The sequence below is a fragment of the Melitaea cinxia genome, chromosome 11 (genome assembly GCF_905220565.1).
Source record: "Melitaea cinxia chromosome 11, ilMelCinx1.1, whole genome shotgun sequence".
In the NCBI taxonomy this organism is placed as follows: Eukaryota; Metazoa; Arthropoda; class Insecta; order Lepidoptera; family Nymphalidae; genus Melitaea; species Melitaea cinxia.
The window spans coordinates 10,395,903-10,423,389 of NC_059404.1; positions in this window are offsets into that span (position 1 = coordinate 10,395,903).

Below are 27,487 nucleotides of genomic sequence, written 5' to 3' on the forward strand. Positions count from 1 at the left end.
CTGTTCCTACGGTAAGCAACTTAACGCTTGTGTTAAATATAGGTAACGGCTGACTGAATATATGGCTAAATACTTTTATATGTGTGTAGTTTTTATAGATGGTTGCGACAGTTTAGCGTAAATATTAGTAATATAGTTGTTATGAATAACAAGCTGACATGACAGCGGGCTTAGCCAAGTTGACAATCTACAATCGATAACGCTATAAGAAAACTAACCAAATGTATAGGAATGACATCATCTCAACGTTAAGTCACGTGATCATAACAAACGAATAGAAAATTCGTAGACAAGTTTACTCGTTCAAAATGTTACAACGAAATGGAATCGTTTCTACAACGACGATCACTACATCCCATACAAATGGTAGCCATGTTACAGTTTTGACAAGCGTCAGCGAAACGATGTCGAAATTTTTGAACGATAGATAAAAGATTGCCGAGACCCAGTAGTAAACGTTAAAAAATGGCGTCTATTATGATAATATGAAAGAGTTGTGTTAGGACCGAGAATTGTTTATTTACGATAATTTTGAACTATATTCAGCATTTAGCCATGATGATTTTGGAAGAGCCATGCTGAGTTATTATTGAATAGGTTATAGTTATTTTAAGTTAGTAAGATTTTATTTACATTGTCTAGTTACAAACTTTTATTCTTTTTTTATAAAAATTAATAAACGCTTTACACTCAACGGATCCCCCAGTAGGACTTTCTCCTGTGTTGGGGGTCCGGAAACACACAATACACAATACACAAACACAACACCCAGACCACGACTAACATCTATATGGTCGATATAAGTGTCTGTCGGGAGCGGGAATCGAACCCGCGACCGCTAGCGCAACAGCCAGTGCATTTACCGTTGCGCCAACGCGTCGTACTTAACTTCGTACGTTGTACGTAACTTTTATGTAGGTCCTTCATATTTAATTTATCATTAACCTACATTTGATTAATAAGTTATTAATAGTATTTTGTAAATGTCCAGTTAATTTTATGTTCAATGTAATGTACCTACTTAAATATAAAATAATTAATAAAACATTATTATTATTACAAATAAGTTTATTATTGTTTTATTAAAACACTGATGATATTCGTGGCATGCACAGTTGGAAAGAAAGGATTTTTCAGTCATTAATACTTTTTATTTACATTTCACTCAAAACCTACATTTTAGGTATTATTTGTTACTTTACATAAAAATTAATTATTGTACATAAATATTAGTTTCATTATTACATTTTAAGTATAAATTTTTCTGGTTTTCTAAGAGTTTAATTTCTACACTTAGGCGAAAAACTAAGGTATGGATGCGTTGGAAAACTTACGGTTCATTAAGAGATTATCAAGAATTTGATTTACTGCGGAAGCGAGTCAAACTACTAATTAGGAACTGCTACAATCTATATATTGAAAATATAGAAAAGTCTCTTAAAGACAATATAAAGTTGTTTTGGAAATACACCTCTGATTTAAAAGAAACTAACTCAGGATATCCAAAAACCATGAAACTTAACAATTGTACATCCAGTAATCCAAGCATAATTTGTAGTATGTTTTCTCAATATTTTCAATCAGTTTTTGAGCCGGTAAATCTAGAAGCTTACAAAATTTCTGACACACTAGATACTAATGAGACCCTCATATGTTTGAATCAACTTTATCTACCTCAACTTGACATTTATAAAGCACTAAAAGATATAGATCCTAGCAAAGGGCCTGGTCCCGATAACATAGCACCTATATTCTTAAAAAGAGTTAGTAAAAATATCTCTTTTCCTCTTGAAATGATTTTTAATAACTGCCCCAGAAAAGGTGTATTTCCAAGCCAATGGAAAAGGGTTTTTATAACGCCTATATTTAAATCGGGTTCGAAAAATGAAATACCAAATTATCGGCCAATATCCATCCTATCAACTATTCCGAAGGTGTTTGAGAAACTAGTTCACAATTTCATATCATCGAAGCTTAAGCATACTATTATCGAGGAGCAGCACGGATTCGTTAGGGGGCGATCTACCTTGTCAAATCTATTAGTTTTCACAAATTACATATTTAAAAATTTAGACAAAAAGGGCCAAGTTGAAGCTATAAACACAGATTATAAAAAAGCGTTTGACAAGGTGGATCATCTTTTGCTCTTAAGAAAGTTATCGTACAGTGGCATTAAAGGTAATCTCCTTCGGTGGCTCTCTTCGTACTTAGAAAATCGTACCCAGGTTGTCGTCATGAATGGATACGCATCTTCTCCTGCACTTGTGACATCCGGTATCCCACAGGGATCGATATTGGGTACATTACTATTCACTTTATTTATTAATGACATCTCGCCTTGCTTTAAACATTCAAAGTTTCTTTTATACGCAGACGATTTAAAAATATACTCCACCGTAACAAACAATAATGATATCTGTTTGATGCAGGAAGACTTGGATAGACTAAATGAATACTGTAGAGCCAATAAACTATTTTTAGCCTATAGCAAGTGCAAACATATTCGATTTTCAAAAAATAAAAACATGATACCATCCACCTTTTTGCTGGGAGATCATATGCTCGATACTGAACCGTCGATTCGTGACTTAGGTGTTTATCTGGATACAAAGCTTACGCTTGATACACACATTGATCATATAATAAAGAAATCTTACCCCATGTTATGTTTTATCTGCCGCATCACGAAATCTTTTAAGTGAGAAGAAACATTTATGTGTCTTTACAAAAGTTTAGTGCGCTCACAACTTGAGTATTTATCCCCCATTTGGAACCCACACTACGATACATAAAAAAATCGCCTAGAACTTGTACAAAAAAAGTTTTTACGTATCCTCAACTACCGTATTCATTCCCCAAGGTGCTCTTATGATGAATTATTAGATAGATACAGCATGATTTCTCTTAGGGATAGACGTTCGATGGCTGATGCACTTACCCACAGACATATTTGCATGGGTGAAATAAACGCACCACAACTTCTTGCAGAACTGTATTTTCGAGCTCCAGCTAAACCAACTCGGTCTAAAAACCTTTTCCATATAGAATTAACTAGAACAAATATAGGTCAACGCGCGCCACTTTACAGAATGTGTGTCCTACACAATAGTTTATTTAATGATATAGACATGTTCTCGTGCTCCCGGCATCTTTTTAAAACTAAAGTTAGGAAGCTATTTAGTTAGATCAATTAGTTGCCTTGGTGTTTTCATTAGCTCTAGACTATAATAGTAATAACTAATCATCATTACTGTCCTTGCTGTAAATCTTATCCCTATGTTCTTAGTGAGACATAGAGGGGACAATTTGTATCTATTTTTTTTTTCTGTTTTATGCTACGCTGTTATTCTGTAATTGTTTCTGTACCGTTCTCCAAATAAATAAATAAATAAATAAATAAATTAAAATAGGTTTTGTTATATACAAACAAAAATTAATTGTTCCTCTGATATTACAGGCAATTTGAAATTGTTTATAGCCCTCAGCTGAGACCACTATCACTACATTAGACATTTTAAGGAATAGTGTTTGTCCGAGGTAGCGATGATGGTTGGACGTTGAGATGATGTCATTCCTATACATTTGGTTAGTTTTCTAATAGCGTTATCGGTTGTAGATTGTCAACTTGGCTAAGCCCGCTGATATCGTGTCTTGAGAACTGTCGAATGCGTGAAATTTCATCGTTCATAATTGCAATGTTTTATGAAATTATTTATTTTTCTGATCAATTCTATCATTCCATAAAAACCCATTTTGACCTATATCTAAATTGGTCCTCGTATCGTTTTCGAGTTATCCGTTTAGCCACGCATTTAGCGATAAGTTTTTATTTATATCGATGATGAATGACGAATGAAATAAAACAAAAGAAATATTAGTCTACAATATAAGACGCTAATAAAATAATGAGTAGGTACTGATAAATTTAAAACGATAAAAAATGGATGATAACGATTGAATTGTTAACTATGATAAGATAATTACAAAACATATAAAATATAATATGTATATGGTTATTAAAATACTTAGTGACTAATTGGTTTTTCCATTCCGGATATTTTATACTCTTGGATTAAACACGTACGTGTTTTATATGTATTTTAGTGTGTAGGATGTGAACGCGTGAATCCAAGAAATACTGATAAAAAAACGACAGTAAAAATATTTAATTACACTTTTATTATTATTAGATCGGTCTGATTCATTTTGAAAAATCCACTGTAACGTAGCTTACCAAATATTTTAAGGTTTTTGGTTCTGTGACCATAAAAGGGGGTAGAACTGGGTCTACGAACACCAGTATTAATGCCATATGCTTCTTTTTTAATCTATTCGAGCTTACAAAAATCAAATCTATGCCAATGTTATTATTAAAGAGTAAGCATCTTGGTGGCTACTTCGTAGGTATGTAGCCAAAATCATCGCATGATGAATTATTTAGAATACCCATTGAAAATTTCGTGCGTTTTAGAATAAGTCTATCTTAGTAAGATGCGCGTTGTGTTTTCGCAGTAACATGACTTTAAGAACTATTAAAGTAAACATGTTAAAGACAATTTGTGCCGAATAAGTTATTTAACGTATTCAACGTTATAACTTATTAGGCACAATATCAATGTCACTTTATTTAATATACCTACGTTGAAATGTTTGAAAATTGTGCTTAAAGTGTACCTATTAATATACGTATAAAAGAGTTTAAACATTATCCTGTCAGAAAAAAATTGTGCAGATAATTTAGGTTAAGATATTAGATAAACCGCACTATACGAGTAGACAAAGTATGTGAAACCTGAAACTTATAAATTCTACTGTATAGTTTACCGTTTCAAGTCTAATACCACTTGCGAACTACGTCCTAAGTATTTGTCTTCAAATGGGGGCAGAACTAGCACGACTACCTCTCCAATTAATATTTGCTGAAGATACTTTGGTTGCAAAACTTATTACTGAGCGAATTTAAACATAGACGATAAGCTTAGAGAAGTCTCCTACTTTCCATAGTCGGACTAATTTTTGCAATTATTATTAGTAACTTTAGACTTAGCTTTAAATATAAACATAACTTATATAGCAAGAAAACTTCTTAATATAGTAAGTCACTTCTAATTGAGGAAGGATACAGCAGCAATTAAGCTAAGAAGATCAAGATTTCAAAATTTATAGCAGCTCGACTAGAGAAGTCACACTAGTTAAATAATATAATAGTCATCGTAGCTATGTAATACGTGTCTCAAGTAGTTTGTATGCTCGAGGGGAACCAGGTAGCCATTACCAATTATACAAAGTTCAATAATCATTTTGTAAAGTATTAAAATTAATAATTTATATAAAAATTTGAACTTCAGGGCTCATATTAGTTTTCAAAGAGGCAATATTCACAAATTAATTTATATCTAACAATGAAAAAGTATTGTTAACCAAATTATTGTTAGAAATGTTTATTTTGCTCTACGTTTTTCTGTTATTACCTATAGTATGTATTATTTCTTGAAGAGGGGCCACCAAAACTAATTTAAAACCACTTGAGGTGGCACGTAAAGTCGTACTGAAGGTATGTTTCGACCAAAATGACTTTTTCTACTGCTCCGCTATACTATGAATTAAACGTTCTTAATGTAGGGACGTTAGAATTTTATTATTCAAACTGTTCTTTTACAGCAAGAATAAATCCCATATATAAACAATAATAAATGATGTAAAGATAAAATTTGTTTAGTTCCACGAACACGGTCTGTTTTCAGTAAAAGATTTTTACGTATCTCTTTACAATAAAATTAATGAAAAATGTCTCTAAACCATTTTTTCAAAACAAAGCTTTTGACAAAACATCACACACACACACACACACAAATATATTTTTTTAATCCTTTAAATCGACAACAGTTTTAGGTGTCTTTTGTTTGCATTCGAGTAATACTCATGATGTATGTCACCTATGTTGATAGCCGGCTTCAAGAGTTTAAAGTCATTGAAGATCAAATAATTTTATTTCATCATCATTATCAAATTATTTTTACTTTATTTTATGTAGTCTTACTGAAAAATGTAATATCGTTTGGTGTAGTACCTCGTATACCATTTCACGTTCATATATAAATAAATGCAGCTCTGCATAGTAGGATTACAATTTTGCCGGCTTAGGTCTGAGTCCACTTAAGTGCGAACCCAGCGTTGATGCGGTTGGATTTAAGCTTGTCACGAAGCGATTTCAATCTTTGTTTAAACGTCCGTTTCCAGCTTGGAACTGAGAGTTCGGGATTAAAAAAATATTTTTGTAGGAGTAAATACTTTTAACAAATACCTTTGATTGTAAAAAAAAGGTTTAGATAGCAGATAGCAATGAGATTGCAATTGTTTTAAGTCAGGCGCTACCATTGTTACTATTACGATTACTTTATAGAAATGTACGGTCAGTCAAGAAAGTGGTGTAACAGTTTTGATTTAGTTTCCTGGTCATCGAAAATTACAACAAGGTTCGTTATTAAAATATTGATACTGAAAAAGACATATAATAATGACGTAAACCTGATTGATAAGTATTCACGTCATTTTATACATGACATTTTAAACTCTATTAAGTACGAATATAAATAATATCGTTATCAATAATCAGATAAAGACGGCAATAGAATTTGTCAGATTGGTCTGCAAGCGAAACTAATCTTTATCACCTATGAATCTGCAAGCGGTATTCAACCTTACCGTGGTACACCACTTTCTTGGCTGACGGTTCATAAATTTTACATTAAAATTTTTATCAATTGTTAAATATAATATATGTTATTTTTATTTACAAATTATGCTTTCTGTGAAAATTTCAAAGCTACATACAATATTCTTTTAAAACAAAGCATTTTGTTTCTAAAGAGGAAAGCAGTTACGTTTCACAAAGCATCCTATGAAATATGAAAATTCTATTTTGCGTTTAAATCAAACAGGATATATCATTATTGTGCTCATTTCATTTTACGAAAATAGTTTTGAGTTTAAGTTCATGTTTTTTTTATATATGAGAAATAAATTCGGTATTTTCTTGTTCGTATAAAATAAAGATAGGCTGTAGAATCGATACCTATGTATTGAATGGTAGCATATGAATTTATTTTTAAATTTTAAAAGTAGTTGAAAAACAAGTGTAAAATAAGTAGAATAAGTATATCTACACTGTCAATATTATATGGTACTTGCATGTAATAAAATTTTAACCTGCGTGCATATGTCTATAAACAAGGCGGCAAGGAAAAAAATTAGAATAATGAAATGGTGGACATGAATGTTGTGGTAATAAATGAATGGTCTTTAGACTTTATATTTAACAGAATATGATGATAGCCATGAGGACTTGATCGATATAATACGGAAATTGAGTCCAGACTTATTTTTTTTTAAAGTAATTACGACCTCAGTGGTAAAGAAAATACCTCGAAGAAAAATGCATGTATTGGAACACATTTATACTTATAACATACTCTAACATAAATGTTAAATTTAATGAAAGAAAATAATTAACCTCATAGGTATGTTACCATTATTGCCAACGTTCTAAATGCTGTTATATACTAAAAACAAAGGTATTAGATTAAACTTAATACGTAAGTTAATAAATAAATAAGTATATAATACGTATTTTTAGTATCAAAACAATCATTACACATCTATTATTTAAATAGAGTTAAATGGACAGGAACAAAGCGTTAATTGAGATAAGGTCGGCACTATTACTTCAGAAACAACTGAAGTTGAACAGTTTCACGTTTGTCTTGGTAACTCGTGCTGTGAAGTAACTACATAAACAAAGTGTGGTTTGGTCTTGGTATCGCTGAGAGATCAAATTTATTTTAAAGTAGCTTACCCGGTGAACTATGTACCGCCATATTTTTTATGTGACTGTATTATTTTAAAAATGACTTCAAATAATTGTGTTTGCTTGCAAACGAAAAAAAAACCGACTTCAATTACATCGACAAGTAATACAACGTAGATCGACGAAAAAATAGTCAAGCAACTACGCGTTATCACAGATTACTCAAAAAGTAGTTATCAGATCTCGATAAAATTTATATGTGACCACATGATAAACATCAGCTTTCGATTAAATTAAAAATTATTAAAATCGGTTCACCCAGTAAAAAGTTATTACGGATTTTCGAGAGTTTCCCTCGATTTCTCTGGGATCCCATCATCAGATCCTGGTTTCCTTATCACGGTACCAAACTAGGGATATCCCCTTTCCAACAAAAAAATAATTATCAAAATCGGTATATCCAGTAGAAAGTTATGCGGTATAATACAACGTAGGTCGACGAAAAAAGCGTCAAGTAAAAACGCATTATTAGATATAACTCGAAAAGTAGTTGTTAGATCTCAAATAAATTTAAATGGGACCAATCGGCACACACCACCTTTCGATTAAAACAAAATTTGTCGAAATCGGTCTACCCGGTCAAAAGTTCTGATGTAACATACATAAAAAAAAAAAAAATACAGTCGAATTGAGAACCTCCTCCTTTTTTGGAAGTCGGTTAAAAAGGGATGAGGTTCTAACAACTTTTTGCTGGTTGTAACGATTTTGATTATTCTTTTTTTTAATTGAAAGCTGGTGCCTCATGTATGTGGTCTAATATTAATCGAGGTCTGACGATTACGTATTGAGTTATCCCTAATAATGTATTTATTTAACTGACAGTTTTGTCGACTACTAACTGTGTCCCGCGGTTTTGTTCAAAAACGTAGATAGGTACTAAAATCCCGCGATTTTGTGCAAAAACGTAGGTACTAAAATATTTACAAAACATTACTGTGCAACTTAGACGACATACACGCGCGGTGCGACGCGGAATCGTTTCATTTGATTTTACGTAATCTCCTAAATTACGCGACCGACTTAAAAATTTTAAAAGATAAAGTTATTTTTTGTAAAGTTGCTTTTTTGGTGAAGTATTTTTCATTCGTAAGGATTCATATGCCTGGATAATAACGCAATAAAACCACCTTTTCATTTTTTGTGGTCATTAATTCGTTGCAGTTATTTTACAACTAGGATATCTTCTAAGATATTCATTGAAATCAGATGATGTCCAGGAGAATTTCGTTCAATAATAAATAGTTGTGATGTATAAATAATTTTTTTTAAAGGATTTATATCAAGTCTTTAAAGCCAACTTCGCAATTAATGCATTCTTTTAGAACAAATTTGAATACCATAAAAAGTGTTATAATAAGTTACCCTTAAGGGACATACTGTCGCGGACTTTATTTAGAACTTTTAATGGTGATCAACTCCATCATACATAATTTTTGGGAAGCTTCAACCGCTTACGCAGCAAACGCAACGTAAGTTCTCAAAAAAAAAAAGAATATTGTTCCCGTTTTCATTTCTTAGCTCCTGTTGTTGTTTTATAGCCCGTAGCGTGCATTCCATATAGGCAAAAAGGCACTGTCTATCTTGTCATGTTACTAAAAATGATACATAAAACATGAACATTACATATTTTTGAAAAAGACATAAACCATAATGCAATTTAAATCCGCTTCAATTAAAAAACCCACCGTCATATATGCGATATCAGCGCTTCGCGCGAATCGACGACGCGCATTTTATGAAACTTCTGCCTACAATCGCTAACAAAATGTTAGCAATGACAGTAGGACATTATATAATCCTACAATTTTATAATGTCGCGCGTCATATGGAATACGAACAAAGTATTGTGTTTTTAACAGTAGTCGGTTTAACAATGAGAGTAGGCACAGCCTAAGAATAACCCGTCAAATCAAATTGACTTAAATGCGATACCGTTTTTACCAATAATTATGATTTTTGACACGGTCGCATAATCGCAACATTCCACACAGTAATTTCGTAATAGTAGTAATTCACTTTGAATTTTTCGTTTGTGCGTTCTTGTTATTAGTGAAAATATTAATATAGTTTACTTGTGAAATATGTAACAAGGATGTGTGTTTGATGAAAGTAAATAGTTCATCCAAATTCAACACGTTCGATTTTACGGATAAATTAAAAGTTCTTCAGGCGTATCGATTTAACATATAACTAACAATGACGTTATAATTTTTTATGTATTAATAAATAAACAAGTACTTTCATTAAGCATACAATCGTAACCAATCAATAGTGTTATCAATGATTTCCTATGTTTCACAAAAACGAAATTATCAGAGTGCCGGCTTTATGAGGTCTATCCAGTAATTGATTTGTTTGATAAATATCAGTTGGTTGCAGTACGTGTATTTGTATGCCTGCATTATTATTAGTATAAATGCATTTATTACATTACGTGTCAAAATTGAAATAAATTAGGAAAAAATTGCGAGAAAATAGGTGCAGTGTAGCTGTTCATATTTTTTTGACTGCCTACCCTGTCAAAAAAACCTTATGCACGCCACTGTATATAGCCTAGGCCTTCCTTGGTAAAAGTCCAAAACAAAAAGAATTTTTCACATCAAATCAGTAGTTCCTGTGTTTCTAAACAAACAAACAAACAAACTTTCAGCTTTAAAATATCAGTATAAATTTACGCCGTATTACATGTCGATGTAATTATTTATTTTATTTACTTTAATACAAATCTTTTCATGACTTGAAAAAAAGACAGAAAGACATTCAAAAGAAAATGTCCTGGCTGGTCTTTGATTTTATCTTTTTATTTAATAAATAAGTTTAGGTATGTTGGTATGGTTTAAAATTTAATTTTGATTTTAGTGTTATTTTTATTGATTTATGATTTGGTATAATTTGTTTGGTCACAATTGTTAAAACTAACATGGTTTAGGAAAAAAAATGGAACAAACCAAAATGTGGACATATGTCTGAATTAAATTATTATTATTATAATAAAAGAAAGGTCTAAAAACAGCAATTTTCAAAATGTTCAGAGCCTAGTCGGTACGGGTTACTGTCGACGCAGGTAGACAAAATTTTGTATTTGAGTGTAACTAGGTAGTTTAAAAAGTAATAAAATATGTAAATCGATATTCGATTTTTTTTTTATAGGATTCTTTAATATCTTGGTACGTTTTAACGTTAAAGAACTGTTTGAAATAAATAGTCTAAATACAAAACTCTCTCATCTTGAACATTTTAAAATTAAAGACTCTAGAGAACTTTTAAATAAATTATTTTTTAATATCAAAAGAGCTGTGTAAAAAACTCGAGGGTTATTCAATATGATCTTCTAACGTGCCTTTGAAATTAAATAAGAAGTAATATTTTCTACGTAAAAAAATACATTTTCCTTCCATTATACGATTAGGCGTAATTTAAAAAAGAATTAATTGTAAAATAAATTAATTTGACATTCATCTTCATTCATTAAAAGTGTTTCAATAGTAAACAAGTTTTTCAGGGACCATTTTCATTAGGGGGAACATTTAAATATTGTTTGTAAAGGAATTAGAAAGGAGAGTGGTTCCTTCATCCGCTGGATTAAGTATTTCGCTGAAGGAAATAAGAAAAGAACATTTTCCCTTATCTCTTTGTTGGAAATGCGTTCATTAATTTTCCGATGCTGGAGGCAGTGTTGTTTTAGGCCCCACACTTTGTAATGAAAATGAGCATATCATTCAAACACTAAATATTCTATTGAAATAACTTTATGTCATTACAAGAGTAATTATATTTGTGACATAAATATAATAAATTTAAAAAGACTAAATTAGCTAAATTAACTATTGACAAATTTTCTAAAACTACTACGGGTATATCTAAAAAGTTAAGATCTGCCACAGAAATAGCTCATTTGAGTAAAGTGTCAGCTAAAAAAGTTTTAGAAAAGTTCATCAATTTTATTGGATATTTTTATGGTTTAAATGGGGAGAAAAAAGACTGTTGCCCTGAAGTGCTACAATAATAAAAAAGTGCTCGCGGATAAGCACTAAAATGCTAATTTTTTTTCAAAAAGGGCACGGATCACAACAAACTGTGGATGTTGTACAATAAAAAATAAATTGATCACTTTAGCTGCAGATTTTGAGAGCTATGTCGGTGACCTTCATTCGTCTACGAATTTCGCCGTTTCGGATTCTGTCGCGTAGCGAAATACCAAGCATAGCTTCTCTCCATCGCTCGCTGAGTTACCTTGAGCCGATGGAAAAGGCTAACTGTATAAGACCACGTCTCAGCGCCGAAGGTCATCACTGGCAACACACACTACTCAATATATATTATAACATCTACTGCGGTCACCAACACGCAGTACCAAGCGCGGTGACTATGGTTAAAAACCCTCTATGGTAGGCACTAATATACGTATATGATATGTACCTCATCACATCACATCACATCAGCCTTTCACAGTCCACTACTGGACATAGGCCTCCACAAGTTCACGCCGAAAATGGCGTAAACTCACCACGCTGGGCAGGCGGGTTGGTAATCGCAGGGCTGGCTTTGTCGCACCGAAGACGCAGCTGCCCGTCTTCGGCCCGTGTATTTCAAAGTCAGCAGTTGGATGGGTATCCCGCCATCGGTCGGCTTTTTAAGTTCCAAGATAGTAGTGGAACTGTGTTATCCCTTAGTCGCCTCTTACGGCACCCACGGGAAGAGAGGGGGTGGCTATATTCTTTATGCCGTAACCGCACAGCATAACATGCATGACATGTACTAAATCTGCACAAAATATATGTAGATTAAATATGAACTACTATATAGTAACCGCTTGTAAACACCTCATTGCTATTCAAGGTATATAGTCCGTGAAGAAAAAGTATTGGAGTTTGAGTCAATAGGATGCCCCACAGTCGTATGGTAGATTTCCGAGATGTTTTAGAATTTATTGGAGGTTTATTCAAAAATTTTCTTTTTACATTATTTCGCTTTTTAAACGACTTCCAAAAAAGGAGAAGGTTCTCAATTCGACTGTATTTTTTTTTTTTTTTTTTTTTTTTATGTATGTTACATCAGAACTTTTGACCGGGTAGACCGATTTCGACAATTTTTGTTTTAATCGAAAGGTGGTGTGTGCCAATTGGTTCCATTTAAATTTATTTGAAATCTAACAACTACTTTTCGAGTTATATCTAATAATGCGTTTTTACTTGACGCTTTTTTCGTCGACCTACGTTGTATTATACCGCATAACTTTCTACTGGATGTACGGATTTTGATAATTCTTTTTTTGTTGGAAAGGGGATATCCCTACTTTGGTACCATGATAAGGAAACCAGGATCTGATGATGGGATCCCACAGAAATCGAGGGAAACTCTCGAATATCCGTAATAACTTTTTACTGGGTGTACCGATTTTGATAATTTTTAATTTAATCAAAAGCTGATGTTTATCATGTGGTTACTTATAAATTTTATCGAGATCTGATAACTACTTTTTGAGTAATCTTTGATAACGCGTAGTTACTTGACTATTTTTTCGTCGATCTACGTTGTATTACTTGTCGATGTAATTGAAGTCGGTTTTTTTTTCGTTTGCGAGCAAACACAATTATTTGGTATACAGACCACGAACAAGATTCTAAAAATAAAATAAGTACTAAAAATGTCACTGATGCCACCCTGCATTTGAATCAATGATCAGGTAATGTTTTGCGTTTTCCATCCATTGAAACATCTCGGTTTATTTAGACGTGTAATGTTTATTTAATCTGATAATTTCGAAACAGTTTAGGGGTAAGACAGATACCGTAAGAACGCTTTACTCCTTTGCAAATTAGGAACAAAGACGTAAACCTACTCATGCATATTTGTGGAATCTCAAATACAAATAGATACAAGAGAGACAAGCCATTTTGACTACAGAAACAAGTATCGAATATGAAAAGCTGAGCAAAAACTAAACTTGTGTTTTTTGTTTAAATTTAAAGAAATTTTGTTTTAATTAAACTGTGATCACCCAAAAAGTTCCAACAAGTAAAATTACATTTTGTGAAGTAGCAAATGAAACGGAAAATCAAATGAAAATATACTTGAAAACTCATTTTAAGTTGAAAAGAAATACGTTTTCTTTTATTGCATTTGTTTTCAAGAGGCGTGCACCGTCTTTTGCAGTTTGCTCTACCCCAGGCATCAATTGTGATAGATCTTTTTCTTCGTGTTGTCAGCAATATTCAAATGCGGTCCCTACCGGAAATATTGCCTTTCCGACTATATGCAAATTCTATTTGAAATGTGAAAAGTTTCCCCAGCCGAACCTCCTGCCACAATGGCAAACAGTTTCTATGAGATTAGTAGTGAGATGTTCTATTTAGAGATCCCATTACAAATGGGTAAAAAAGAAGTCTATGATTAAAAAAAAAAGTGTGCTTTAGACCACATGACTGAAGTAAGACTTCTTTAGCTTCCATCTAACTTATACTTGCCTCTCAACTTCCGTTCGCTTTTCCCGATCACACTTTTCGTAACGCTCGCGTCACGCGATCACCAGCTTAATCCTCAAGTCAAGGATGCGGAAAGAAGTATTACCTAAAAAAAACGAGTGTGCTGTGAGGTTACGGCAGTAAAGAATATACCACCCCTTCTCTTCACGTGGGCGTCGTAAGAAACAACTATGGGATAGCTACCACTTTCGAACTTAAAAAGCCAAAAACCTTTTGGCGTATACTTATGGAGGCCTATGTCCAGCAGTGGACTGCGACAGGCTGAAATGTGTAGCAATATGTCTGCACAATAGGCCTGCACAATAGGCCTGCACTGTGTCTTAGATATACGAAACCTAACTGGCTATGAGAGAAAGAGCGAAAGAAATTGTGTACCTCTCTCTTTCTTGCTCCGTTCTCCTCGCCCGATCACACTTTTTGATAAACAGGGGCTGACAATAGCTAAACAGGCGTATCTATCTCTATTGTTATACAGGATGCTAATTGTAGTATGTGGTTAATCATTATCTTTATAATGCCCGTTTGTCTCGATTATTTAATTGTAACAGAGTTTGTGAAAAAAAGTTGTCAATAGTTTCATTTGTATCGTGCCAGACAAGGGTCATATTTGTATAGCACGGATGCAACAACTTGCATATAAAAGGTCACTCAAAGGTCAGGAATCTCGCGTTATATAATATGTTTAAAATATTGTATCCAAAAGAGATTTAGCTGCAATCAAATGTTTTTAACAAAACAACAAATGTCCTATATTTGTAACATATAATATATATATTCGGGTTGCTATTCGGGTGCTTACACAATGTTTAACAAACAGGAGCAGCCATGCAATGAAATAAGAATAATGTTTACAAAATTGTATTATAAGCCATCATTTACTTCTCATTACAGCAGTTACGACTGGAAAGCGACCGTAGGTATTCATTAAAAATGCAACGTTTCAGGTAAAACAAATTAGTCATTTTACTCGAGTCTACTCTGCAATTGTGTATATTCAAATAATTGACGGTTCTCTAGTAATTATTCGAAGACATATTATAATATCGTCGACTTCAGGAATATATCATTTAATTTCCATCTGTGTTTTTTATTTTTAATACTACAAACGGACACTCTTATTTTTCTTTATTTGTGTAGATGTATAGATGTTAAAATATTTAAGAAGATCGAATATCAGAAATTTATTTTTCAAGAAAGGTTGCGATCAAATTAAGAAATATTTTAGTAGAGACGGTGTGCTGCACGGTCCATGGACTTAAAGTCGTGTGCTCCTGGCGCCTGGTATTCAGAATTTTAATCCTACTTGGCTTTGGACACCGCTGAGAAATAATCTGATTAAATATTACAAGATGAAAACAGGGATAAGCTTTAATGTGTCTTATTTCATTTTAATATAGAATTTTTATTTTCTATAGCTAACTGGAAAACGAATAATGACTTTTACAATTTATTAAAGGAATAAAAGGAATCCTAAAAAGGCTCATTATGTTTAATTGTGGCTAGGCTCTGTTTATCGATAATAATTCCTTATACATAATTATATCAGTGTATAAATTATTTTATATTTACAAAAAATAAAGATATTAATCAAGCACATCAGGAAATATTCTTTTAAAAATCTGGAGAAGCCCACGGCTAAATAATACTGTTTTCAAGCAGTGTTGTGTTCTTATAATGAGTAAGGTGAACAGAGCTCCTTGGGGATTGGGGCATAGGGTTGACAACGCATTCGCATCACAAATGCCTTTGGTGTTGCAGGCTTATATAAGCTACGATAATCGCTTACCATCAAGTGAGCCGTACGTTTCTTTGCCGACCTAGTTATACTGATAAAAAAAAAAAAAAATAAATAAATAAATAAAGAGAGACTTATAAATATCATTAAAAAATCTTCATGAGAAAATTCGATTCTGGTAGCCTTATTTTCTTCAAGAACAGTCTAATTAGTCGAAGTAACATTTACGCCACACACATCCGAGTTATTAGTAAAACTTGTAACAACGCCAAGTGATTGTTTCCTATATAGACTAACTAGCCGTACCCGCGGATTCGCCCGCGTTGATATCAGTTTGTCATAAAGTTTTCCCGGCAAACTTCCAGTGAAACTCTCATCAAAATCGGCTTAGCCGTTCCGTAAACCTTCCTCTTGAAGCCCTCTCTCCATTGGTGAAACCGCATGAAAATCCGTTCAGTAGATTTTGAGGGAATCGATTACATACGCTTTATGGACTTTGTTTTTTAATACACTAACTGTTACCCGCGACTACGTCCGCGTGGTTATGAAGATATCCATTACTATTAAAATGTTTAACGCAAATTATTTTTTTTTTTAGTTCAGTCACTTGAAATGCTTATCACTCTGAGTAACTTTTTCAAAGGCACAATTTAGTATAATGTAATAGTTATTTTTATAAAACCTCTCTATACACCACATTTTTAGTTTTATTTTCAGGCTGCAGTATAAATAAATAACCTATCAGGCGAACTTATAGCTGCTGTATATATTTCATATAAACTATCAACCCCAATTAAACCCCTTTAGCGGTGGAATATCGCAAAATCCGTTCTTAGCGGACGTCTACGCGGAGTTAAAAAAAATTTTTGCTCAATTCTTTATCGTAGATGTTGGGGCCAAGGACCCCAACAAATCGAGCCCTGAACCTGACCGAGGCTGAAGATAAAGGAAAAGGAAGGAGCCGCACAGCACCAGCGCTTATATAGTGCTGAGTCTAATCTACACCGCGAACCCCACCAACGACTGCTTACGCAGCCCCACGTCACACGAAACACGCCAATAGCGTAACGCCCAGTAATGAATGAATGAATAGCAAATTCGACGAAATTAAATAATTGTTAAAAGAATGAACGAAGAATAAAAATATACGTTACAAAATATATTATACCATTAGTTCCTTATATTAAACTAAAAACTTTTCAGCTTTATAATATTAGTATAGAGATTATTTATCATAGTAATATATTCTTTAAAATAGGTTTCTTTTTTAAATTTTCACTGTCTTAAATAAAAAAAGAATGCTAGTCTAATGAAGTCCTATTTCAAAGGAAAACTAAGTAGAAAATTTTTAGGAAATACAACGTTTCGCTAAATTAAAAAGTTTGCGATTTCAATTTTGCAGCAGCCATTTTTTATGCAACTGTAATCCTCGCTGTTTCATTATCAAACCGAGATGCTTGTTATGCTATTTAGCTAGAAAAATAAAAAACCATAAAAACACTTGTTTCAACTGAAACGAAATTCATAAATCAACGGAACCGAGATTGCAGACGTGTTGTAATTCTTTCAAATTCTTTGCATGCATAACATTTTGCACAGATAAAGTAAAACGATTATTTCACTTCTTCAACATGTAATAAAATTTATTTGCCTTAAATAATAGTCGACTCCTTTATATTCCACGTTATTTTGTTTTTCTCGGAACCAGATGATCCTATATATACTTAAAAGTTATAGATTTTCCTAAGAACAGTAATCTAGAAGTAAATACGATACATGATCTCTTCTTAACGTGTTCATAATTAATTCAAACTTGTCACAATTTACTGATTAAGGAAATGTGAGAAAATTGATGTTTGGCGCGAACTTAGAAGTCCTATGTCCAGCAGTGGACTGCGATAGGCTGAAGAGAGAAAAGAGAGAGAGAGAGAGAGCGGAAATTGGGATGATATGTAAAACTTTATGTATTACCTTAAACGTATTATTCCTTTTATTAAGACTTTGTATTATTTACGAATTATATATGTAATACTATACTCTATATATTAAATTTATTTCGAAGTTATAAAGTAACTTACCTGTTATAGTGATAATCGAAATTAGAGCAATTATTAGCGCATATAACAATATTTAAGCCTAAAACTGTTATTAATAGCTAACGAACTTTTGTCACATTATGCTGTTTCATATAGTATGCCCCTTGTTCAAACATAACTTACAATTAAATGGTATTTACTGTCGTCCCGACAGGCAACGTTTACAAGCACCTTTAACGAGCGCAGTTGGAATTCAGAGCTACGTAAATAATACCTGCAAGTACATTCAGTATGATTAACCGCACCATGCGGGCTTATGCCTATTTATAACACAATTTTATAACAAATTTGGACCTTATCAAAATAAACATAAAAACCATAATTCCTAAAGACAATTCTTTACGTTATATGAGACACGGTGGAATCTGCATGAACGAGTTGGAATGCATTGCTCGATACATTTTAATTTGTTTAATGGATTTCGTGGTTAATATTTATATAAAAGTTGGAAGTTTTTATTAGTTAACCGAAAAATTTTGTTTTAGAAAAATATTCATTTATTTACCGTCCGTTTTACTACAAATATGTTGTATTAGAATAGATATGGTAAGCATTTATGTCAATATCATGAATATTTGCTTGTATAAATTTATTTATTTTTGGGCTTAAATATGTATACACCTATATTACAGGCCACGCTTGTTTGTTACCACCTTTACTTTTTTATTTACTGTAAGATTGTAGGTACCTACTGACAAATAGGTATAGAATATATAATATATATCTGAAGGGAAAATGTATTATGTTAAATATTATAAATAATATTATTAATAATATCTGAAAGTGTATTATATTTTGTTTTCATTTCTTTATTTGGTTTTATTTCGAGCTCTTTTTGCATCTTTTATTTTCTCAAAAGATTTACTATGATTTCATACATATATTTTTTTTATTCGCTTTTGTGATGAAAAAAATCAGCGAAAATTCGAATGGTGTAAGATGGAAAAATAATCGAATGGTTTAATTGATTCTAATTGGAAGAAATGGTTATGGGTATATTGTGTATGTAAATATTACACATATTATCTGTAATTGCTATGCGCATATTGTTAGATATTATTTAAAAAGTTACAACACGTCAATAAATATTGAATTTAAAATTAATGCTAGATTAAACAATTTTTATAAAATACACATTTTCAAGCTAATTTAATTAAGTACTTACACTTCAGGTACTGGCAGGTGATTTTTAAGGCATTTCATTCCTAAGTATTATTATAATTCAGGGTCGTTTCTCATCGTTCATTTATAGCAATTTGTAATTACATAAAGATAGTATTTATATATTTTTATTTTTTTATGCTTGGGATAGTAGCTACACAGCCTAAAATAATTTGTGGCAACAAAATTTTTGATTAATGATTTTCTATAATACACTAAATATCCGATTACTAATAATTATTTTTTTAAAGTAGATTTAAAGTTTTTCGACTGCGTGCAGTTCAAATTTAACTGTGGATAACACCACGAAGTTCATCTATGATGTTCATCTGATAAATTTTATAGTATTTTATGTGTGGCTTTGTATTACAAAAGCACGTACAGAAAAACAACACATTATTTATAGTTGTTATACCGAAGTCAGATAGAGAGTAGCGAGCGTAAAGATGCAAAAATATAAGAAGACAAATTGTTTCACTTTAAGACAAAATGTATTCTCAAGAATTCGGGGCACACATTGATATAAAGTCGTAATCTTCATTCATCTTAAGGAAGTCGGTGTTTTGTCTTTGTCCTCTTCGGTTAGATAATAAGACGGAACATAACTTCATTGCTTATAAATTTATACATAAACAACTCCTTCGATATGCAACTTTTACTATAGACTTGGTATTACGCATAATAGAAATTTGGATTACTTTCTAATTGAAATTTATAACAGTAACTAGCTGACCCCGCAAACGTTGTTTTGCCATATATTTTATAAGCTTTCTCACCCCTCCCCCCCCCCTCTATAACTTAGGGGAATGAAAATGATGATGTTCGAAAAATAAATGTTGTTCGATTCTCAGACCTACCCAATATGCACACAAAATTTCATGAGAATCGGTCAAATCGTTCCGGAGGAGTTTAACTACAAACACCGTGACACGAGAATTTTATACTATATTAGACTAGTGGTTAGGTTTTTGTTAACTTTACCTAAATTGTAGCATAGGTAATAATCTATTGTGTATTGTCTCTCTTGAAAATGACAGAACAAAATTAGTCAAAGCTATACCAATTTCCAATCCAAATCGATACATGATTTTTTACCAAACTTAAATTAATCTATACAAATAAATAAAATTGGAGTGCCTGTTTGTAATATTAAAAGAACTGATTATTACTGAATGCATATGGGTGTATACATGGTATATGTACCACAAAAAATATTACTTTGTACCAAAGTAAAAAATATTACTTTGTACCAAAGTAATATTGTAAAAAATATTACTTTGTACCAAAGTAATATTTTTTACAATTTTTGTCGGTCTGTCTATCTGTTTGTTCTGACTAATCTCTGGAACGGCTAGACCGATTTCGACGGGACTTTCACTGACAGATAGCTGATGCAATAAGGAATGCTGAACTTAGGCTACATTTGTTTTAGAAATTTACTTATTTTGTAACTCTGCGAACTGAACAATAATTTTTTTTAATTTCACGCGGACGGAGTCGTTGACAACAAAAAAAAAACTTTAACGTTGACAACTACTACTAATACGAGTATATAATGTGTTATTGATTAAATGACATTATTTACATTTTTTGAAAGTTTTTTAAACAAAGCTATTTGCCGTAATTATCTTATACCTACACGAAATAAAACAGCAAGAAGTCACAAATAACATTTACATAACATTATTAAAATTATAGTCTTTTACAGAGGAGTTTGTCTACACTTTTTCCTTATTTTGAATAATAATGGAGGATAAATATTGCTCCCGGGTACGATTTCTTGATACTTTATAAATTTTCTTAAGGTATAAAAGAAAACGATGCTTTGGTGAGACATTGGGGTCTAATATCATTCTAATTTTTGTGTCGGTAAACATTCATGACTTTGCTTTTATTTAAGGTGCGAAAATTTTACTGCTTGAATAACTTTGTTAAGAAAACGTCGATAAAATTTTTAAAAATTACTTTGCTGTAGGAATATGAGAAGGTCAACTGGTAAATATTATATTAAACAAACTATGACCATAGTACAAAAAAAAAATGTAATTGAATCCATATCTCGTTGCCGCCAAGAGTACTGGTGCAGTTTATAACAAGATCATCGGTATTATAGGTCAATGGAAAAATGTCGCCTTTCTTATGCTTTTGCTTATATTATTCGTGTAAGCTCTGTATAAATAAAATAATAAATAAATACATATCTTATAACATACACACACGATCGTCTGTTCTATGGTAAGCAACTTAATGCTCGTGTTACAGGTAAGAGCCGACTGTTGTAACTATGTTTTTTTTTTTTTTTTTTTGATAAATATACATAGAAATAATACATAATAAATATATAAATACAAATAATACACACAGATTCAATTTGAATAATTCAATAGCGCAACGATACGCTATGAAATAATTTTAATATTATTTGTTTTCGCTACGTTGTATTTATTACTCGATAGGCTAAAAGTTTTCTATTCAGTATTGGTAGCGTAGTAACTTTCAACGGCCCGAGGTGATCTGAAATTTTCAAGCCACGTACGTCGTTGGAAACAAAACTGTATTGTTCAAGTCAGTTCACGACTTGTCCAGAGCTCTCTTTAAAAGGTGAATGTACAAAGAACGCTCAAACTTTTATAGACTGTCGACTAGTTGCCGTTTACTTTCAGTAAAGAAGAAGAAGTGAAGTTACTACTCAACTCGTGATCAAAAAGGTTGTTCTGTTCAACCCGTTGTCAAGCATTTTACGATTCTGAGATAAAACGCAGACATTTATATACTAACTTTGGTAAAGCCAAATTATTTGTTACTTTCTTTTTATACCAGATATACTTATTGGAATAAAAAAAATAGTGTTATTGATTTAATATACTATAGGTAGATAGGTAGGAGAATTTTCAAGATATACAAATGTAAATATTATTTTTGCCTATCCCGTTAGCGCAGTTTGTAGTGGCCCTGCTTTCTGTTCCACGGGTTGAGGGTTCGTTTCGGGCCCCAGATATTTATTATTAAAAAAAGATAAGCTTACGAAAACTATAAACTCTGATTAAATCTCTATTCAATATAGAAAATATGCTGATAAACTTTCTTTGTTCTATTCATTTACTTGCATTTAGATACATACATACTTAAGTGGTTTGTAATGTGAGTCAAACAAGCGTGAACAAAACGAGAAAAAATTACAAATCGACAACCTCTTCTGCACCTTTATCGGAATATATTTTATTAAGTTATTACATTTTTATCGTTTAAATATAATCTATGTTAATAGATGTTAAACATAAAATAGTTATAGGATAAATAATAAATAAACGTCTCTGTATTAGTATAGTCTAAACTCAACGGGCGCCAATGAATGTATATCCTATGGCGAAGTTCTGAAAACACACAAAAAACAAGCGCCAAAACCACAACAGTTATCTATTTGACGTCTGAGCATACAAATAAAATTATAATTATTGTTTTTTCAGTTGTTCGATGTAATTTCGTTTACGTAATAACGGTCACCAACCCGCCTGCCCAGCGTGGTGACTATGGGCAACACACATGAGTTCACGCCAATATCGGCGCGAACTTGTGGAGGCCTATGTCCAGCCGTGGACTGCGATAGGCTGAAGTGATGATGATGAGTGATGAATTACGAATAAATCTAAATCTGATATTTATTGATCGTGACGATAGCTGCACCCTTGCTCATAAAAACGTCTGTTAGTGTTGGCCAACAATACAATTGGTCACTTATACTCGTAATATCTCAGAAACATGATAATATATTATTAATCCGTTTTTTTTTATTTCTTTTTCATGACAAATTTTTCATTATATCTAAAATTTTTGTAATTTTAGTTGACTTACCAATGCAACTATTATACTTAAATATGATTTCAAAATTTCTCTTAATATTTTTTTTCCGCAATGATAATAAATATTTAATATAATATTGACATATTCAATATCGTGAGAGTAAGAAATTCAGCCTTTTGTATGTGTAAAAACGAAAATATAAAAATGAAGCGTATTTTATTAAATTGGAAGCGTTCTTTTTTTGTGCTGATTTTTTTAACAACACAGGCTTTACAATGGTGTCCTAGGAATATGTTATGCAAAGAAATGGGGGTCACGAAATACGTCTTAACTTAAAATATAATTATTTTATTTAAAGCATCGAAACTCTATTACAATATGATTCTATATCATAATCACTTTCGTAGAATTATTATCGTCCTCCTTACTTTTCAATAGTACAAAGTAAGTTTACAGAGTTATATACTTAATTTAATTATGATTAGCATATATGTTTAGACAGTTGCGTTAAGATTGTCTGTACATTGCTTACATTAATGGTAACCGTATTTCCTTACTTCTACAAAATGGACGCTCCCTTTTCGTAACTTTACTAGAACTTAATTTATATAAATGCTTGCAAAGAAAATATAAAATCTTAAATAACATTTTCTTTAACAAAGGTTTCACCACCCGACACTTCGCAGCAATAAATCCTTTCGTAAATAACATTTACGTTCTAGAGGAATATTGTCACACCCGTAGTTTATATGGGTCCGTGGACCCTTGGACAAACTTAATAAAAATAAATAAGATCTAGCAAGATTGCCAGACATCTTTCTTCGACAATTTCCGTCCGATACAAGAGGCAAAGACACGTGAAATTAAGAATTAAGAACCTCGATCCATGTTAGACTACAGACGGATTGATTTAATTTTATCAGGAAGTTTTCTTATTCACTGATTAGAATATATTCTTGTAATTAATTTAATGTCATCGATAAGATAAGTATATGTTTAGGCTAGACCTAGTTAGATAGGTATTTTTTCAATTCTATAGAAAACCTAAATTTACAATTTACACTTCAAAAAAAGAGGACGATTTCAATTTGACTGCATTCTTTATGTGTATTACCTTAAAAATGTTTACTGCGTGTACCGACTTTGATAATACTTTCTTCATTCTTTTTTTATTTATGACTTTAGTTTAGTAAAATATATTTAATTGATTGAACCTGTTGTGTGGTTACGGTAGTAAAAAATGTAGCCACCCCCTGTCTTTCCGAGGGTGTCGTAAGAGGCGACCAAGGGATAACACAGTTCCTATTCTAACATTGAACTTAAAAAGCCACCGATGGAGGGATAGCCATCCAACTGCTGGCTTTGAAATACATAGGTCGAAGACGGGTGGAAGCGTCTTCGGTGCGACAAATCCAGCCCTGCGGTCACCAACCCGCTTCCCCAGCGTGGTGCCCGTGGGCAACACACATAAGTTTTTCACACATGACATTTTTGGCACGAGCTTGTGGAGGCCTATGTACAGTAGTGGAGTGCGATAGGCTGAACCATGAAGTGTGTTGATGATGATGATTTAATTGATTATTTTTTCAACTACCTACTTTTTATAACTTGTCGATATAAATTGAAGTAGGTTTTTTATGGTTTACTAGTAAACACAATATATTCGTACAAGCTTAATTCATAAAATCTCCTTTTCAAGTTTTTGTACGTATAGCATAAAGAGTAGTTACAAGTAAATATAAGGATTTATAACCAAAACGTAAATAAACGTAAAAAACCTGTAACTTCTATACACCAGTTAGCGATTTAGTTCCTTTAAGCAAGAACAAAAGTTGGCTTCCTTCACAGTAAGAACAAAGGAGTTTTCAAAGATTATTAATACAGAGCACTTCCTTAACATTTTGAGATTAAATCAAGCTTAACCAAGTCAGTATTGCCTTTTCATGTCGCATAAAGTATGATGTTATCGCACTCTTTCCGCTATATCCACGGAGTGAACTTTTCTATAGAATACTTATCGATGTATTTTGTACATTTGAAGATAACATTATTATTAATCATACATTTAACAAAAATTTAAAATATTGTTTTATTATACCTATTTTTATGTTATGTTATTGAGATAATTTTATATTTACAAATTATCACGATTAAGAACATAAACAATAAAATTATGAGTGCCTGTAATTTTGCTTTGCTGGCGTGTGTTGTTTAATTGAATATAATCATAAATACCACTTCTATAGTTTTCTAATTTAAGGTTACAACTGTATTAAAAGGGCGGACTCAGGTGGGAATTTAAAGTTCAATGAAACAGGTGGAGGGCGGGACTCCGAACCGTATATCAGAGAAACCATTCTGATAAACTACTACAACGTTGTGATTCAAAGGGAATAATCCTCGGCCTTTGAAGAGATAAGATTGACTTAAATATAGTGTTATAAATAAACAGTTCAGTTTGTTATTTCACTTAATTAAAGTTAAGCTTATTTACAGTTATATTTACTAAACATGGCTTAGTCCTCTGCAAATAGCTAACAATATTTTTAAACCGACATCACTACATAGTATAAAACAAAGTCGCTTTCTCTGTCCCTGCACATGTATGTGCGCTTAAATCTTTAAAACTACGCAACGGATTTTGATGCGGTTCTTTTTAATAGATAGATTGATTCAAGAGGAACGTTTATATGTATAATAACATCCATTAAATAGTGGAGAAATACTGTTATTTTTGAGTTTTCTAATGTTATGTCGTAAATAATTATTTTTTTTTCGCTTAAATTGCAAACGCAGGCTGAACCCTACGAGATTTATCAAAATAATGTACTAAGTATTGTACACATTGAAAAGGTCTACAGAAAACTCCGCGATGGTATATACCTATCTCTTATGGATATCCCACAATAACATTTTTTTGTCATTTACTTTTTACAACAAATAATGGCTAATTTTCAAAGCGATTTCAACCAATACAGCATTAATCCTTATCCAATTAAATACCTTAAATATATTTTTTATTTAATATAGATCTATATGGCCCTTTACAGCAAATGATTTAAATGAATATTTTCGAAGATATTACAGATTTAAAAATCGCGGTACGTAGCGTTTGCGGCGGTTCCGGCCGGCTTTTACTCTAAGTTAACGGGCCACGGGCAGTAATGAATAAATCAAAACTACTGGATCGATTTTAATCATTTTTTCAGTGAATGACATAGGCTATAATTATATTTTATACCCGTGCGAAGCCGGAGCGGGTCGCTAGTAAACAATAAAACGATTAATCAAAGAAATCTGTATGTTTTATACTTAAATGCGTATCATATATGTTGGTAACTACCTAATTTTGATATACTAATGCAATAAAATATTTTAATTTTTAACATTGATTGTAGCCACTGGAATATTTCTTGGTTGTAAATTAAAATCTACCTTTTAAGACGGCTGGGGTTATATGACCCACAAGCAGCGTGTTTGTAGCGGGTAGATTGATATATTTTGTTTATATTATAAGTATATGGATGTATTGACGTCAAAACAAAATACTTATTCAATGCTTTATCGTATCTTGGAAAAGATGAAACTCGCCCAGAAAATGTTATGAATATAAGAAAACGTGATATTCCTTCCCTACGAGTAATTTTTTTTACATGGAATTATTTCAAACTTATTTTTCGAAAATCGAAAATAATCAATTCAATGCCAGTTTATCAAAACAAAATGAACTAATAATGTATGTCGGAAATGAAGAAGGAAGGTATACTTTTGTCGGCTTGAAGGTATATTTCTCTTTCTCATCGTCTCAGAGTACTCAGTTTACTGTGGGCTTCAGTGGGTAATGTTGACTCAACAAATAAACACAATTCAATGATATCACCAAATTATTATAACACAGGATTCACTTAACAGAAAGATAACGCAGCACGGAAGGCGGGATAGTTATTAGTTAAGGGGGCGAAGACTAACTTCTTAGTATTCGATGGTTTCACGGTTCACCGTGCGGTTGCCGAATCCATCGTGTGGTAGAGGGAGTAACTCAGAGCAGTACCTAGGACTTGCGACCCAGGTGTAGGTTTAAGGAGGCCCCCTTTGAGATACGTATCAACGCTCACCTTCACCGCTCGAGTTATACGCCCCGCCTAGTCAAATTAATCGTAATAGGTAACAATTAATTCGTTTGCACAAATTAATTATTGAATGAGTCTAGGTTAAGCTACTAGTAGGATACAACAAGTGTATCGTGCCAAGCCAGAGCCAAGACTGCCTTAGCTGAGGTGAAACCGTTCGTTTTATACACGTCAGAACAATTCGAGTAATATAATAAATGAGGGTAGGTGAC